The 14617-nt window shown below is 32.5% G+C and overlaps 1 protein-coding gene across 1 annotated transcript in view; it reads right to left on the reverse strand.

Annotated features, from left to right (window-relative positions):
- The window catches only part of LOC123680925, a 38176-nt gene extending 31162 nt beyond the window's left edge, over window positions 1-7014 (reverse strand). Inside the window, exon 1 of the mRNA XM_045619048.1 lies at window positions 6781-7014. The gene's annotated coding sequence lies outside the window, so the exon portion shown is untranslated. The remainder of the gene's footprint in view (window positions 1-6780) is intronic.
- Between the last annotated feature and the right edge of the window lie 7603 nt (window positions 7015-14617).

Genomic DNA, 14617 nt, shown 5'->3' on the forward strand with positions numbered 1-14617 from the left:
CAACCATCATTGATGGGTATGCTGAGTTTAAACGTGGTGAAATAAGCACTGAAGACGGCGAACGCAGTGGACCCCCATAAAAAAGGGACACCGACAAAAAAATCAAAAAGTGCACAAAATAATTTTGAATAACCTTAAAGTGAAGTTGATCGAGATAGCAGATATTGTGAAGATATCATTTGAACGTGTACATCATATGATTCCCGAATATTTGTACGAGAGAGCTGTATGCAATAAATGGGTGCCACGTGAGCTCACAATCGATCAGAAGGATGAAATCTTCAGAAAACGGCCCCATTTGAAGAAAAAAAAAGGTGCTGTTTCATCAAGACAATGCGCCGTGTCCCAAATCAATGAAAACGATAGCAAAATGGCATGAATTGCTTCTGCATCCACCGTATTCGCTAGATCTGGCCCCCAGCGACTTTTTCCTGTTCTCAGACCTCAAAAGAATGCTCGCTGGAAATAAATTTAGCGCCAATGAAGAAGTAATCGCCGAAACTGAGGCCTATTTTGAAGTGAAAGAGAAATCTTACTACAACAATAGTATCGAAAAGTTGGAAGATCGCTATAATCGCTGTAACCGATTTTGGTATCAATTATGCGATATGATTTGAATTTTTGAAGAATTAACGTGAAATTATATTGAACTTTTATTGTTTTCGGATATTCTCCTCTCTGAAGAAGAATTCATCATGATGTGTGTCAAATACCACAATGATCAGCAATTTTCCAACGACTAAACCAAATGTCCTATTTAAAATTGCAAAATTGTTTACTCGTTTGACCTAGAACTCGATCTATGACAAACATCATGTCTATATTTTATATTATGGATATATTTTACGTAACACCAATTGGAAATCATTTTCCGATTGATATAAATTATAGTTTCCTGGTTTGTTCATTGGTTTTCTGAATATTTAACCAATATCTCAATGATTCTGTTATTTTAAACATCAAGTTGTATAGGAGTACCGGATGAAGAACACGGGTTCTCCTTCGTTTTTAAATCTTTCATAAAATATGTAAGAATCATTGAAATTTATGGTTGAATGCATGAATATTACTGAAAAACTAATTCTTTTCAACGACAATAATGTTTATCGATATTTCAATATGTTAACGTCAAAAGTTACAGATTTATCGCTTGCGAATTACGAAAATTATTATTATTTTCAGAAGATCATGTGACTTATGTTCAGGTCGGAATCCAAAATAGACAATGAGAAGAATAGATACACTAACACTATTCGATGATTGGCTACAAATTTATGAGCAATTTAAATTAATATGGAAAATGTTCATGGAATTATGTAGAAGTATTTGTTTTCGCAGAAAACCGCAGCAATTTTTACATAATTAACAAGTGTTATTTACGTCTATAAATGTTTTCTTCAACTGAATTATATCCTAGAATATTCGTGGTAATCTCAAGATTCATCAGAATTAGTTCTCAAGATTACCTTTGCTCCTTCCTTGGAGGACAAATTGTCACTTTTTTCTCTCAGAATATTTTAATAATAATATCAATCTGAACCTGTAGAACCAAATCATGCGAGAATATCTCAGTTTCATAGAGATTTCCTGGTTATATTTCATTATAATATGTTGGTATTCGGAACTTTATTAAATTTGTGTTCATAAAACAGATTTACCATCCAATATTTTTCAATGCAAAAATCACTGAACAAATAACCCCTAAATAAGAATAAAAGTGCAGTGAATCACAGAGAAAATAATTTATAGGTAATACCTGTAGAAAAGGCTCATTCTATCACTATTTCATTCAAAAATTCGTCTCCTCGTGGCTAGTTTTAAAATTTGAAATCGTGGAAGAATATCAATGCCTTCTACAATTATATTATGAATAACTATTATTTACAAGATAGATACGACAAAAACGTTTAAATGATTATTTTACATTAAATAGGTAGTTATTAAGTGAATTTCAATCTAGCCGGATCAGTTGCTACGGAAACATTTTTTTTCGATATTATGCTGAAAGAAGAAGTACAATTTCAAGTGTGTAATATCATACGATATTAATTATCTATCTGGTTAATGTATAAGCAAAAATGCCATCAACATAACCATTGTCACACAGAAGACTTCCACGTTATTACGTAGGAATCTAATCGAAAGTAACCCAAGGAGACTGCATGTCATCGAGGGAGAGTAGCGATATACCGGTTTCACCCATGTTAGGGATCATCAGTACAGCACATCGAGATAGAATATAGATTCTATTCTATCTATCTCTAGAATATAGATTCTATTCTATCTCGATGATACCGCATAACTCAACCCAAGATGACAAACAAACGAAGTAGGCACCTTATTGAACGCTGGAAGTGTACTTCTTCTTTCTGTATTTTCTTCATTAATTACCAAGTGCAGCTGTCAGCCATTTTTATATTATTTATTATGCTGAAAATTTGTATGTTTCTGGTTATGTGTGCAACAGGATATTTTTCATTAACCTTACCTAATATTGTTATTTTACATCCAAATGTATCGATATCCAAAGATATCGACTCGGCCAGATATGTTGCCACTGAAATATTAGGTTTTTTCTTGATATTCTGTTTTAATTTTCCGATGATGCGATCAAATCAAAATTCAACTCACAGCCTGCGATTGTTATTATACATTCACTTGCAATAGATCAGATCGATATTATGATAATATCAGCAATATTCGATTCGATTTGTTGTTGTTGTTTTTTTCTTAAGAATTCAAATTAGCTTTCATATAATTCTACACTCATTTACGAAAGAAATTTTAGGCATTGAACTATATTCGGATCTTGCATAATATTTTGCCGGGTAATAAAGACAAATCATAAATTTTACAATTCCGAAAGGTTGAACGTTTACCAGAAGATTTTTGCATCAACAACACCAACCCATATACTTAGTTGTTGAAACAGAATCTATTGAGAAATATGCAGATTGGCGATTTGATTCAAATGCAAGATACAACGAATCTACAATCTCCATCTCTTCAGATATTATGTACATTGCACTTTCATAATGATTCACATCATACCAGTATTTCATTCAGAATTAACTATCTGCATCGTATTTTAATTTCAAGATAATAACGATTAACTGAAAGGCGTTGCATAGTTATAAATCAGTTTCTGTTGTTCGAATTATGCATTTTATTGTCACATGATAATGTAGGTAAGGTATTTGATAAAAATGTACTTCCTATTACCGATGTAACGTTTAATCTATACGTAACTGGTTTCTTGTGATTTCATTGGTAGCAGCTCTGGCGAATCAAAAGATCTGGCGCAATGACGTAGTGAGATGAGACAAGACCTTAATTTATGTTGCTGATTATATATTGGGTGAATAAATCAAATGAAATTTTTCCTATAATTCGGAATAGAAATGTTTATTAGTGGATTATTCAAATGAATAGGTAAATGATTATCTATTCATAATTATAGTTTTATGGTTTGTGAAATGGTATTCTACAGATATTTGAAAATTTTCAATTCAACGAATTTTGTAGGAATCATTAATGAGTAATAGACTAGTTTTTGAATTGAAATTTCGAATTTTTGAAAACTTTTTTAATTTATTACCCATATTTCTTTCATTTTCGATAAAAAATGTTCAGAGATTTTTTTTTTGAGTAGAATAATAGAAATTAATACCTACTACAGCTATAAATGTAGTTTTCACTATTTCGAAATGTTACCATAAGAAAAATTGGAAAACAAACTTGAAATTGATTAATCAAATGTAGGCAAACAGACTGAATTAGCGAAAAAATTAATTTCGGCCAAATGTCTTCAAATTTTGAACAGAGAATGGTCTGCAATAATTTTGGCGTTAGAAAGAACAACTTTTTTTATGAAAAAAAAAGTTCATATGAACATATATTCTAACAAGATTCGTTTTCGAGATAGAGCGTGTTAAAGTTAAAAAAAAAAGTGTTTTACGTATAACTCTAGTACTATTAAATTCTTTGTTTTAATTTTTAGGTACTGAAGTCTATATGATGTAATTTCCTGAATTAGGTGAGTTTGTCCTGTCAAATTTATCCATTGGCCTAGATATATAATAGATATATAATATAGGGGTGCGATGATATTTTTCCTATTGAAAATCTACACCATTGTCTTTTTTTCGAGAAAATTATCTTATTTCTGAAATCAACTGAGTTTCACTAATAAAGAAATGGTCTCCTGAATTTTTTTCATAGAAAAAACCGTTTCCAAATTATGTTTTTTCTCATTTGTAGGGAGCTCAAAAAAGACCAAGATGAAAGAAGATACAACAAGGTTGGAATTTTCATGAGATATCGAGTTTACGGCAAGAAAACATTGACTATCAAATAATTTGAAAATTTCAATAACAATATCGATTTCAGGCAAAATACAAAATTAACTGCGGAATCCATTGTTTGGTGCTAATATAACGAAAATAGTAAAAATCGAACGTTCAAGCATGTTTTTATATGCATTTTCATTTACTTGATGAAAAAAAATTAATTGAATTTTGTTGAAAGTTTCATTCTGCTTTCGTAAAATCTCATTTTATATTGATTTGTGTTGAGAAGACGGAATAAAGTGAAAGGATAATAAGTTTCACGAAAAAAATGAACAGCCCACAAAAGTTCCTGACTTAACGTCAGTGCATTTTTTCCGAAACTGGTGTTGAAATCTACTATGAAACAAACGTCTTCTATGAATCGTGTTGGAAAAGTTGAGACAGATTTTGAGTCGTGACAATTCGGAAACAAACTATAGATTTCAGTTTGTATAGTGAAGTAATTCATATTGCAACAGTACGGTACAATAAAACCTATTATTGGCAGTAACTAGACACGCTCTCTAGTCAAACTATAATTATAGAACTTTTATTTGTATAACACTTTTTTTGGTAGTTTAATCTGGTCAAGTAATAACATTCTGCAACGTAGGTAATTAGAAGAAAGAGCGTTTAAAATAATTATAAAATGCATCAATTAATTTTAAACGGGTGTTTACAACTCGAAATATGCATTTTGAAGGATCTTCCTGTCTCAAATTGAGCGATGCAGGATGCAGTCACAAATTAAAATGAGAGATTCTTCGGATTATTAGAAGACAAAAAATCTATCTAACAATGGTCCCTAAATACTTTTTTTCGAGGTACAGGGTGTAAGATTTTGATTTTGTTTCTCACAGCATCTTCACTCCAAACGCTAATGTAACTGAAATTTGGCATAGACCTTTCAATTCAGAGTTTATATCGGTGATGTATCAATAAAAAAAATTCTATTGCAAATGTACAGGGTGATATTTTTTTCGAATAGTGGCCTTTTTCTTCCTTCAGAACTTTTTTTAGTGGACCATTATTAGTAGGAATTTTTTTTAGTACTAAACTTTTTGGTTTCCAGTGATTTTGTCGAATCTATTACCGATGTCTAGGAAAAATTTCTAACAATTCTCTTGATATCCCCTGGAAAATCCAATTATTAAGTGAATTAATTGTATTTGTTTCTTATTCTTTCGATCTGTATCAATGATTCATAAGGATTTTATAAATTCGTACAATTATCACAAAAAAACGGAGGACGAAAAGAAATCTCTCATTTTCATTTCAACCTCCACAGTACAAATAGCCGGTATATTTCACATTATTGTATTTTGAACTCTTTGGAGCAAATTTTGTTCTCAATAAGTATCATTAGAGTTAAAACTGAGGTTGGTGGAAAAGGAAGCTCTAACTTTCTGGGTTTTAAGCTACCATTATCTATTTTTTATTTTCTGAACATATTTTTACAATTTCCGAGAGATGATTATCCAATTTTTCACCGATTTTCCGACGCCTACACATCTGAGACGTGAATGATTGAACAAAAGAACTACTTTGTGTATATCTGCAGAAATTGTTAAAATTTAAGGAGCAATAGTTTTCCAACATCAGTAAAATCAGTAAAATCAACTGCAATTTATGGATCGAAGAAATAATGGAAACATAGATGAAAACTCATAAAATAACCCAGTTACGCTCCCAAAAACAGTTCAACATCATTCGAGACAGTAGTCGTAGAAAACTATCAACAGAAACCGCCGAATGGAAAACTCAAATTTTTTACCAATTTCCTGGCTCTTTTACCACTGATGCGTAAAAATTATGATTGGACAGAAAAGGGCACGTGTATTTGCGAAAATTTATGGATCAATGAATAATGCAAACATAGATAAAAACTCATAAATTATAGCAGAGTTTTGAAAAATAAGCTAGTTACTCTCCCAAAAACAGTTCGAAAAATTCGAAACAACCATCGCTCAAGACAGTACTCTTAAAAAACAGAATCCGCTGAAATTTTGGTACATGTCAATGAAAATAATCACAGACTTTCTAATGCAAGGAAAACTCTTATCCAATTTTCTACTGATTTCCCGGCAATTTTACATCTGATGCGTGAAAATTCTGATTACTTCTGATTACTACTTTGTATATATCTACGAGAAATTTCAAAAATTCAGTTTTGAATAGTGAATAAAGGACTCTACATTCAAACCTCCAGGAACAATGTTTTTTTTCAAATCAGTAGAATTTACTGCAATTTTGTATCAAAATGTTTGAAGAAATAATGGAAAAATCGTTGAAAACTCTTCAAAATATATTACAGCTTTCGCAAATAACCTACTTACGTTCCAAGAAAAGTTCGGCCAATATAAAACTACCCCTTTTCGGAACAGTAGTCATAGAAAATTTTCAACACAAACCACCGAACATTTCTCGTACATTTCAAAGAAAAAAAACTCACCAAAAAATAAAAATCACAGTCGTTGTCTTTCGAATGCAAGGAAAACTCTTATCCAATTTTTCACCGATTTCCCGGCGCTTTCACATCTGAGGCGTGAAAAATCTGATGCCGAGTTTGTGAATTCGCGCCTTCTACTTTGTTTATATCTGGCGAAAGAAGAACGTATCGGTAGAGGTGGTTCAAGCTGCACTGTTGCGGAATGTTTGTCGAGCACTGACAGTTCCTTCTCTGGTAGACAGATCAAGTACCTTCGGCAAATACTTCACCTATCACGGCCAACTTGGGTCATTACTCATTATAATGTAAGAAATTCAAAATCGGTTATGATGCTCAACCTAATTACTAACTAGTTTCCATTTCTTTGTTTGATCACCTTCGTATACGCGCGTTTTTGAAGCGAAATTGAAATTCTTCATTAGAATATTTGCCTTTCTTTCTAAAATCATGCAAGGTCGCGAAGTTTTGGAATTGTTAGATAACTCGAATTTTATGTGGGTTTTTGTACATTTCGTTCATTGCTAAATCTTTGGAATCTTCGGATCAGTTACGGTTAAGGGTCTTTTTAGGCCCTGGACACAGAAGATCGAAGGACCTCTTGGTGTCCTTGAGACTGATGAATCTCTTGGGATCGCTAGCCAAGCAATAAAAATGAAACTAATTTTAAATCTTCAATTTTTATTGTAAAAATTGATATCAAAAATGATTTTCTAAAACACACAAAAAAAAATTTCATACTCATAACATTCTTTTTCTCCATGTCCTTGTGATCTAGTACGAAAAAACATTTGAACCTACTGGAGTGCATCACCACTCAGGATTTTTTAAATTACTTACTTAGATTATCATATTTCTATAGTTTCTGGCCTCTTGAAATTTTACTCGATTTATTAAATTTTAACACAAATGCGGATATAAGCATAGAGAAGGGATTCCCAGAATATTTTAGCAAAATCATTTACTATTATTTTGAAGAATTTTCATCTTGAGCTATCGATAGTTATGAACAGAAATTCTGGTTGGGTACAGGACCTTTTGGGACCCTCTGGGTCCTGAGCCCCAAACGCCCAGTGGATAAACCTGCACTGGTTTGGTTAGCCTAATCTTTTTTTTTTTTCAAATAGAAAAAAATCCATCATATGGACATTCAACAAATCTCGACAAGTGTGAAACTCCTGTCGGCACCTGTTGGGTAGTTTGAGGCTTTCCTTAAGGGTAGAAGGAGGTGGAGCTATCCAGTAGGTAGCCTAAGAAGCATGAGGCGTCTACCTTCCTATGAGCTCCCTTGTTCCATGGCTTCCCCCATAGCTTTGAATACGGAACTTAAGCCTGATGTTGTTTCCCGCAAGGACTTGGTCGGCGAATCTCCTCCCCTAGAACTTAATCACAGTGAACGGAGACGCTTCTTGATTCTGATCTCGACCCAAGGGTCTTGCTACCTGAGAACTAGCAAACTAAAGCAAATGCTAAGTCTTCATAGCACAGGATTCACCTTAGTTCATGCCGAGAATTTATAAGAGGACAGTTTTTTGAAAGGATTCAGTGATTTCGACTGAGAGCAGTGTTATATTAACATACTTTTTGTTGACCTAATTTCCTAAGATTTGAAGGCATCAAAGTTATAGTTATTCCTCGAATATACCGAGAATTACACTCTAGGTCCTAAATTGACTCCCTCTGATAGTCAGGCTGCAATGAAAGCACTGAACTCGCATATCATCGATTCTAAGATGGTATTGGAGTGCCGAAGAAAACTCAATGACATAGAATAACAAGGTCTTTTTAATCTGGGTTCCCAGTCACTCAGGAATTAGAGGAAATGAAGAGGCCAACACATTTACCAAAAAAGGAGCAAAAACCCCTTTCATCGTCCCGGAACCTTTCTGTGGCATAGACAAATGTACCTATAAGAAAGAGTTTCAGGAGAAGGAAAAAACCGAAAGAGAAACACTCTGGCGGAATCTTCCTGGTTTGGATCATTCCAAAAAGTTTCTTAGAAACTGCGAGATCCGAGAAGTATCTGGATCTTAGCAAAAATATACTACACCTCCTCACTGAAATTCTCACAAGGTATTGTCGCTTAAGAAAACACATCATGAGAAATAGTCTAGCAGAAAATGACGAGTGTAGATTCTGTGGGTAGGAGGAAAAAACTCCGAATTACCTGGTTACGGAATGTCTAGCTATTACTAGCCAATGCAAAATCTGCTTGGACAAGAAACTTTTAGGATTGAGGAATCAGCCTCCTTGAAGGCATCCCAGATACTGAAGTTCATTAGAACTCTGCACATGGAAGGCGAGCTGGAGTTCATGTTATGGGGAGAATAGCTCTGATGGGGGGAACAGTAGACCAATAGGTCGCAATGAAACGGAACCTCCTCAATTAAATCTCTTAAACTGGCTCTGGCTGAAACATAAGTAGCCCCTATTCTACCACGTACTTACTGCTAAATGTTGGCATCTTTTTGCTTCCTTCTCGGATTTTGTGTATCGTTCTGCTAGACCTGTCGATAACTTTCACCTACCTTTATGGCCTCTGGTTGGTTCTGCGCCTCTAACTTCTTTTTGGTGGACCCAGTCAGTCGGCTGGCTGGCTGCTCTGCTTCTCTCCTCGTGTTGCTCGTTCTGCAAGAACCTTCCGCTTGGAGGGATAGAGATTTGAAGATGTTTTTAGGAGTTGGCTAGTTATTGGAAAGAATGTGGTGTTTTGGGGGAACATGGCATTGTTGAGGTAAGGGAAATGTAGCATGCTGGGATTAGACACGCCACATTTTCTAGTAACTTACTACAAGCCCTCGGGAGAGTGCTTCAGTTTACCTAACCTAAACTTACCTCTCCTGAGTACTTTTTGTATCAAATAAAGACTATGGTGTAAAGGGGTTTCCAAAAAGAATGAAACAATTTTAAATGTGTATTATTTTTTGACATTTTTTATCATATTTGTGTTAAGTTTGATCTGAAATTTAATAATGGAAATATCCACGTCCAACAACGTATAGAAATTGTTGAATTGTTTCATCAAAATCAGTTCTCATTTGTAAGTACTGAGAGTAATTTAGAAAGAATTCATTAACGACATTATTCAGTTAATCGATCAAGTACGGCTCAGTACCTATTTAGTACTGGTACTCTTGTATCGTGTAAAAAAATTCACTTTCAAATTTATCTTCAATACCACGAATAGTGAGTCGATTAACTGAATAATTGATAAACTCACAATAATTCACAATAATAATATGTATTTAATAATATTCACGAAAAACATTCATTGTATTCGATAAAAAAGAAGAAATATCGAAAAATATCACAGTGTTGCCATTAATACCATTTGAAATTACATAATTACTTTTGGTTTTCTGGTCAAATGTCCACAAATAAAATCATTCATTCCGTCGATTTCGACACTGACAAACTGCTGCTTTATTCAGAATGAAAACTTATTCTATGAGAACAGGATCCTTAGGGATTCCCATAACAATTTCAATGGAACCAACATAAAATACCAATACAAAAAATTCGGTTAAGCTCAAATTAGGAAATCATTCAAAATTTCAGTTAAAATTCAGGGACATTGAAATATTTTAAGGATAATAGATCTTAAATTAAAACTTATCTTATTATGCTAGTCGTATTGAATGAGATACATCCTCAGATGTGGAAGAAAACAATTGTTCTGTCTTTTTTATTTTTATCTGTGCTATAAAATATCATTTTTATATGTACCTCAGTAGGAGACATTGTTTGGATATAATTGATAAATCCATTAATTTCAGAACTTATATCTAATATTTAGACTTTTGGAAGATCATGATTGGGATTGAGCGACTAGAATTAAGTAATTCAAAACCATTTCGATCTTTGAGCGTTCGTTCCCCGAACAGAGAGATATATCATTTTGGCATGATTATATTTTTCGACAACAAAAAAACTTTAAATTTTGAAGGAAATACGGACGTTGCATAAAATAATTCTAACCCATTGAAAAAAAATTTCTAGTGATGCGAAAATCACAAAATTTTGTTTGAGGTTTCGTATGCTTATTTTTGAGCTAACGATATCACTGTCTAGTCGAAATACGAGTAATTCTGAAAATTATAGTGGATTCGTTCGATTGCTTCCACTATAATCTGACTATAATTAATAAACACTCAAAAATCATTCTTCTGGCTCCAACGATAATGAAATTGAATTTCATGTCTAAAACTTCAGAAGGTTAGCAAAATTTTGGGAATCTCAAGGTTGAGTAAATGAAACACGCATAACTTTCAAGACAATTTTTCTTATTTCGACATATAAAGTGACACACATTTTTTAAAACTCATTGATGGTTTGAAAAGTTTTACTTTACGAAATAAAATATTTCGAAACTGTTGATGGAAGAAATATTTGAACAGAAATTGCAAAAAATACATTATAATTGTGAGACTGAACTACTTTTTAAAGTTATTAAATTTGATGTAATACAAAGTATGCAGATTTATAAATTTATTCATTTGAACACATTTGAATAGAAAAAAGTATTTATATTTAATATAGACTCGGTCTTAACTTGATGGAAATTCATTCTAAATCGAAAATAAAATGACAGTTATTATTTTTCCACTTTTGGATTAATTAGTTATTATTATTGAAACTATTTAGCGAAACAATTGTAATTTATTGAACTAAAAAATGGAAAAAAGGGTTTTCGAATATGAGGTTCGATTTGGCATAAATAAAGACTATATTTTGAGAGAAATCAGGGCCGTCGCTAGAGGGTAAGCAGGGTAGGCGGTTGCCTAGGGCGCCAAAATTCAAGGGCAACATTTCAAGCTTGATCAAGAGAACACACATATTAAAAAATTCAAAGTACCGAATGAGATTTAATTGGATCAGAAACAACAGGAAGGAAAAATTTAATTAACATCAAAAACCATAAAAGGTGTCGCATTGCGTTATATCCATAAATATCCAGAAGACCTGTAATTCCCACATACTACTGTTTATGATTTATTGACGCTAAAAAACACATGACGTTCCCTTTGCTGAACGTTACCGAATGTTATTGCGTATTTTGGGCGGTTTCCGGATGTTTCAGGCATAATTTTTCTTTTCAATTCTCCAATCAGAATGTTGCTTCCTCAGAACAGAAAAAAACGGGTCACTTAATTATTACCTACGTACGTTCAAATACCTTTCTTACCCGAAATTTTTAAGAGAATCATGAATTTACTGAAATGGTAGAAAAAGGAGGTGTTAAATCACAAGATGTCGATGACCAATTGTGATCACTCTTCGAGAAATAACATATACATATATAATAAATAGCAATTTAAAGGAATCTACTTTTAATTTGAATTAAAATACTTCCATCCTATTCAAAATTTAAAAAAATATTATGTAAAATACGTTGAAAACCACTATTTTCCGTAATTCAGCGAAGCGAGCAGAAAATATACGCTCGAACGCTGCACACATAGATAACTGTTCTACAATTGAAAATATTCTCATTATCATCACATTGTCGGTGTTTAAGGATATATCTGATCTAAAGAAATATTCAGCACATTCATCCCTCGAAGCCATACTCATCATCGATACTATGAAAGTTTTAAAATGAAATCAATTTGCAAGTTATATACTCAATGAGTGAGGAATGGGCATGTTAGGAAGACAATGATAAATTTTAAATGCCAACAGCCAGTTAAAGAATTCAACCACAATCGAAGAAACTGCTACAACCTGTTGAGGAATTCTGCGGTAAAAATACAGTTTTGCAAATACAGGTTATGAGATCTGAATATTCCTAGAAATAAACGAATTCAAATCAGTTGATCATTTATTGAGAATTTGACAATCTATCCCTTCAAGACCCCCAATATTTTATCAATTTAGCCACAACATGAACCAACAAAAAAAATTACCTACTAGGTTCTAGGGTAGTGTCTCCCACACGTAAAAAAATTTTAAAAATGGACTCATTGACATTTTCTGAAAATCGCAGTGTCTTTCGGACGTGAAAACTGATCCGGAACTGATCCATTAAATAAATCATACAATTACCTCGAAGGGTGATCAAGATATGATTTCTCCTCTAAACCATTATAACTATGAAATTTTTCCAAGATAAAATTTCCACAGATAAATGATGACAAGTGGGATATTTCGAAATGAAGATTATGAGTATGATATAAAATTTCGGCATTCCCATTAAAATAAAACAGGGTGGTACAGTGCCTCATCACTTTCGTATACCAATCTATAGAAACAAAAAAAAACTTAAGCTTTTGCACTGAGGGCTGTCGATTCCGTCAAAATTTGAATCTTTATCCTACCACAAAATTCACAATATTTATCGACCGATCGAGCATTTTTGACTAACCCTGTATTTTCTAGGACCAGTAGTGCATACAAATTTCTGAAACAGTATTGTATTGGCCTGATGTATCTACGAATTTTGTGTTTGTCATGTGAAGTAAATATGTATGTGCATTTGCGATTTTTATCATTTCATTCTGGTATTTAAATTTCGTAACATTGAAAATATATAATTGCTGTATATACATTATCCAACTGAAAAATAACTGATGATCTATTGAAAATCTTGTTGTTTTTGAAATCGTTATCTTCAGAATCCACCTTTGTGTTAAAATCTTGGTTTTTATTACAGTGCAAAATACAAAATGTTCTTTCCGAAAATATGGGATTTCTACACGAATCCTACAACCTTTTTACCATTTCGAGTACTGCGAGCGAATCTCTAATTTGTGATGATAACATTCACCTCAAATTTGTTTGTTTTGAATATTGAAGCATTTTTATGAGTGTGGAAAAGTTCCGGTTGATTAATATTAAAATGATTATTTCGACACCGGTTTTAACGTGTCAATGATTTATACATAAATATCAATAATTATTATGTTATTCGAATGGTTGAAAAACTATTGTTTTTGACATTGAAAACGAAAATGATATTATATTTTCTGATGCATTTTTATCAAAGTGAATAATTTCATATAAAATGTCCATTTAGCATTCAAAATAATTCTACATTTTCTACCTGTTAATTTGTTAAAATTCTTTCAAACCTGAACAAATTGAATTGAATTTTTTACTCTACAGTTCCGGTTTACAGTTGCATGAGTCAGGAAGGAAATATTGACATTGAGACAACATGAAACGTTGTATTTTTCTAAAGATTTCAGGTTCATCGAGATAGTATGGTGCAGTCTGGACTCTCACCAAAAAATATCAATCAACTCGATACTGTCACCTTCAAAACTTAACCTTGGGGGTAGCGTCCTGTTCCTAGAAGGAACGCTTTCTATTTTCTTTACTTTTGTCAATTCGAAGAGATTGAATATATCGGTCCCTATTAAAAAAGTAAAATTATTAAAATTTTCACTATAGAAGATTTTTTCAAAATGTTGTCCATTTACGTTTTGGAAAATTTCAATTTGAAAAAAGACTAGTACTAACTTTTTGGTTTCTTGTCGGTTCTTGCCAAACAATTCTTCAGTAATTCTTAGGAAAATTCAAATTATTATAAGATCCAGTAAGCGATTATGAATTAAATTAATTATAATTTTTGACACTTATTTACCTAATCTACAAAGAAGATTAATGAAGATTTGATAAACTGTTAGTAAAGTAGGACTACAAGAAAAACCCTGTATTTCGAAAACAAAGCGTTTGCGGTCCCATGTATAGGACATTTTATCTTTAAAATTATTAAAGGAATCTAACATTTTCTTCGTACTTCCTACTCACCCTGAATAAGGTAAAAATAGTCGAATCGGTAATAAAAAAAAATTATTATTAATAAGAGAAGATAAAAAAAATTATATCATTCCGAGTAATT

This window comes from Harmonia axyridis, chromosome 5, assembly GCF_914767665.1.
Source record: "Harmonia axyridis chromosome 5, icHarAxyr1.1, whole genome shotgun sequence".
Lineage (NCBI taxonomy): Eukaryota > Metazoa > Arthropoda > Insecta > Coleoptera > Coccinellidae > Harmonia > Harmonia axyridis.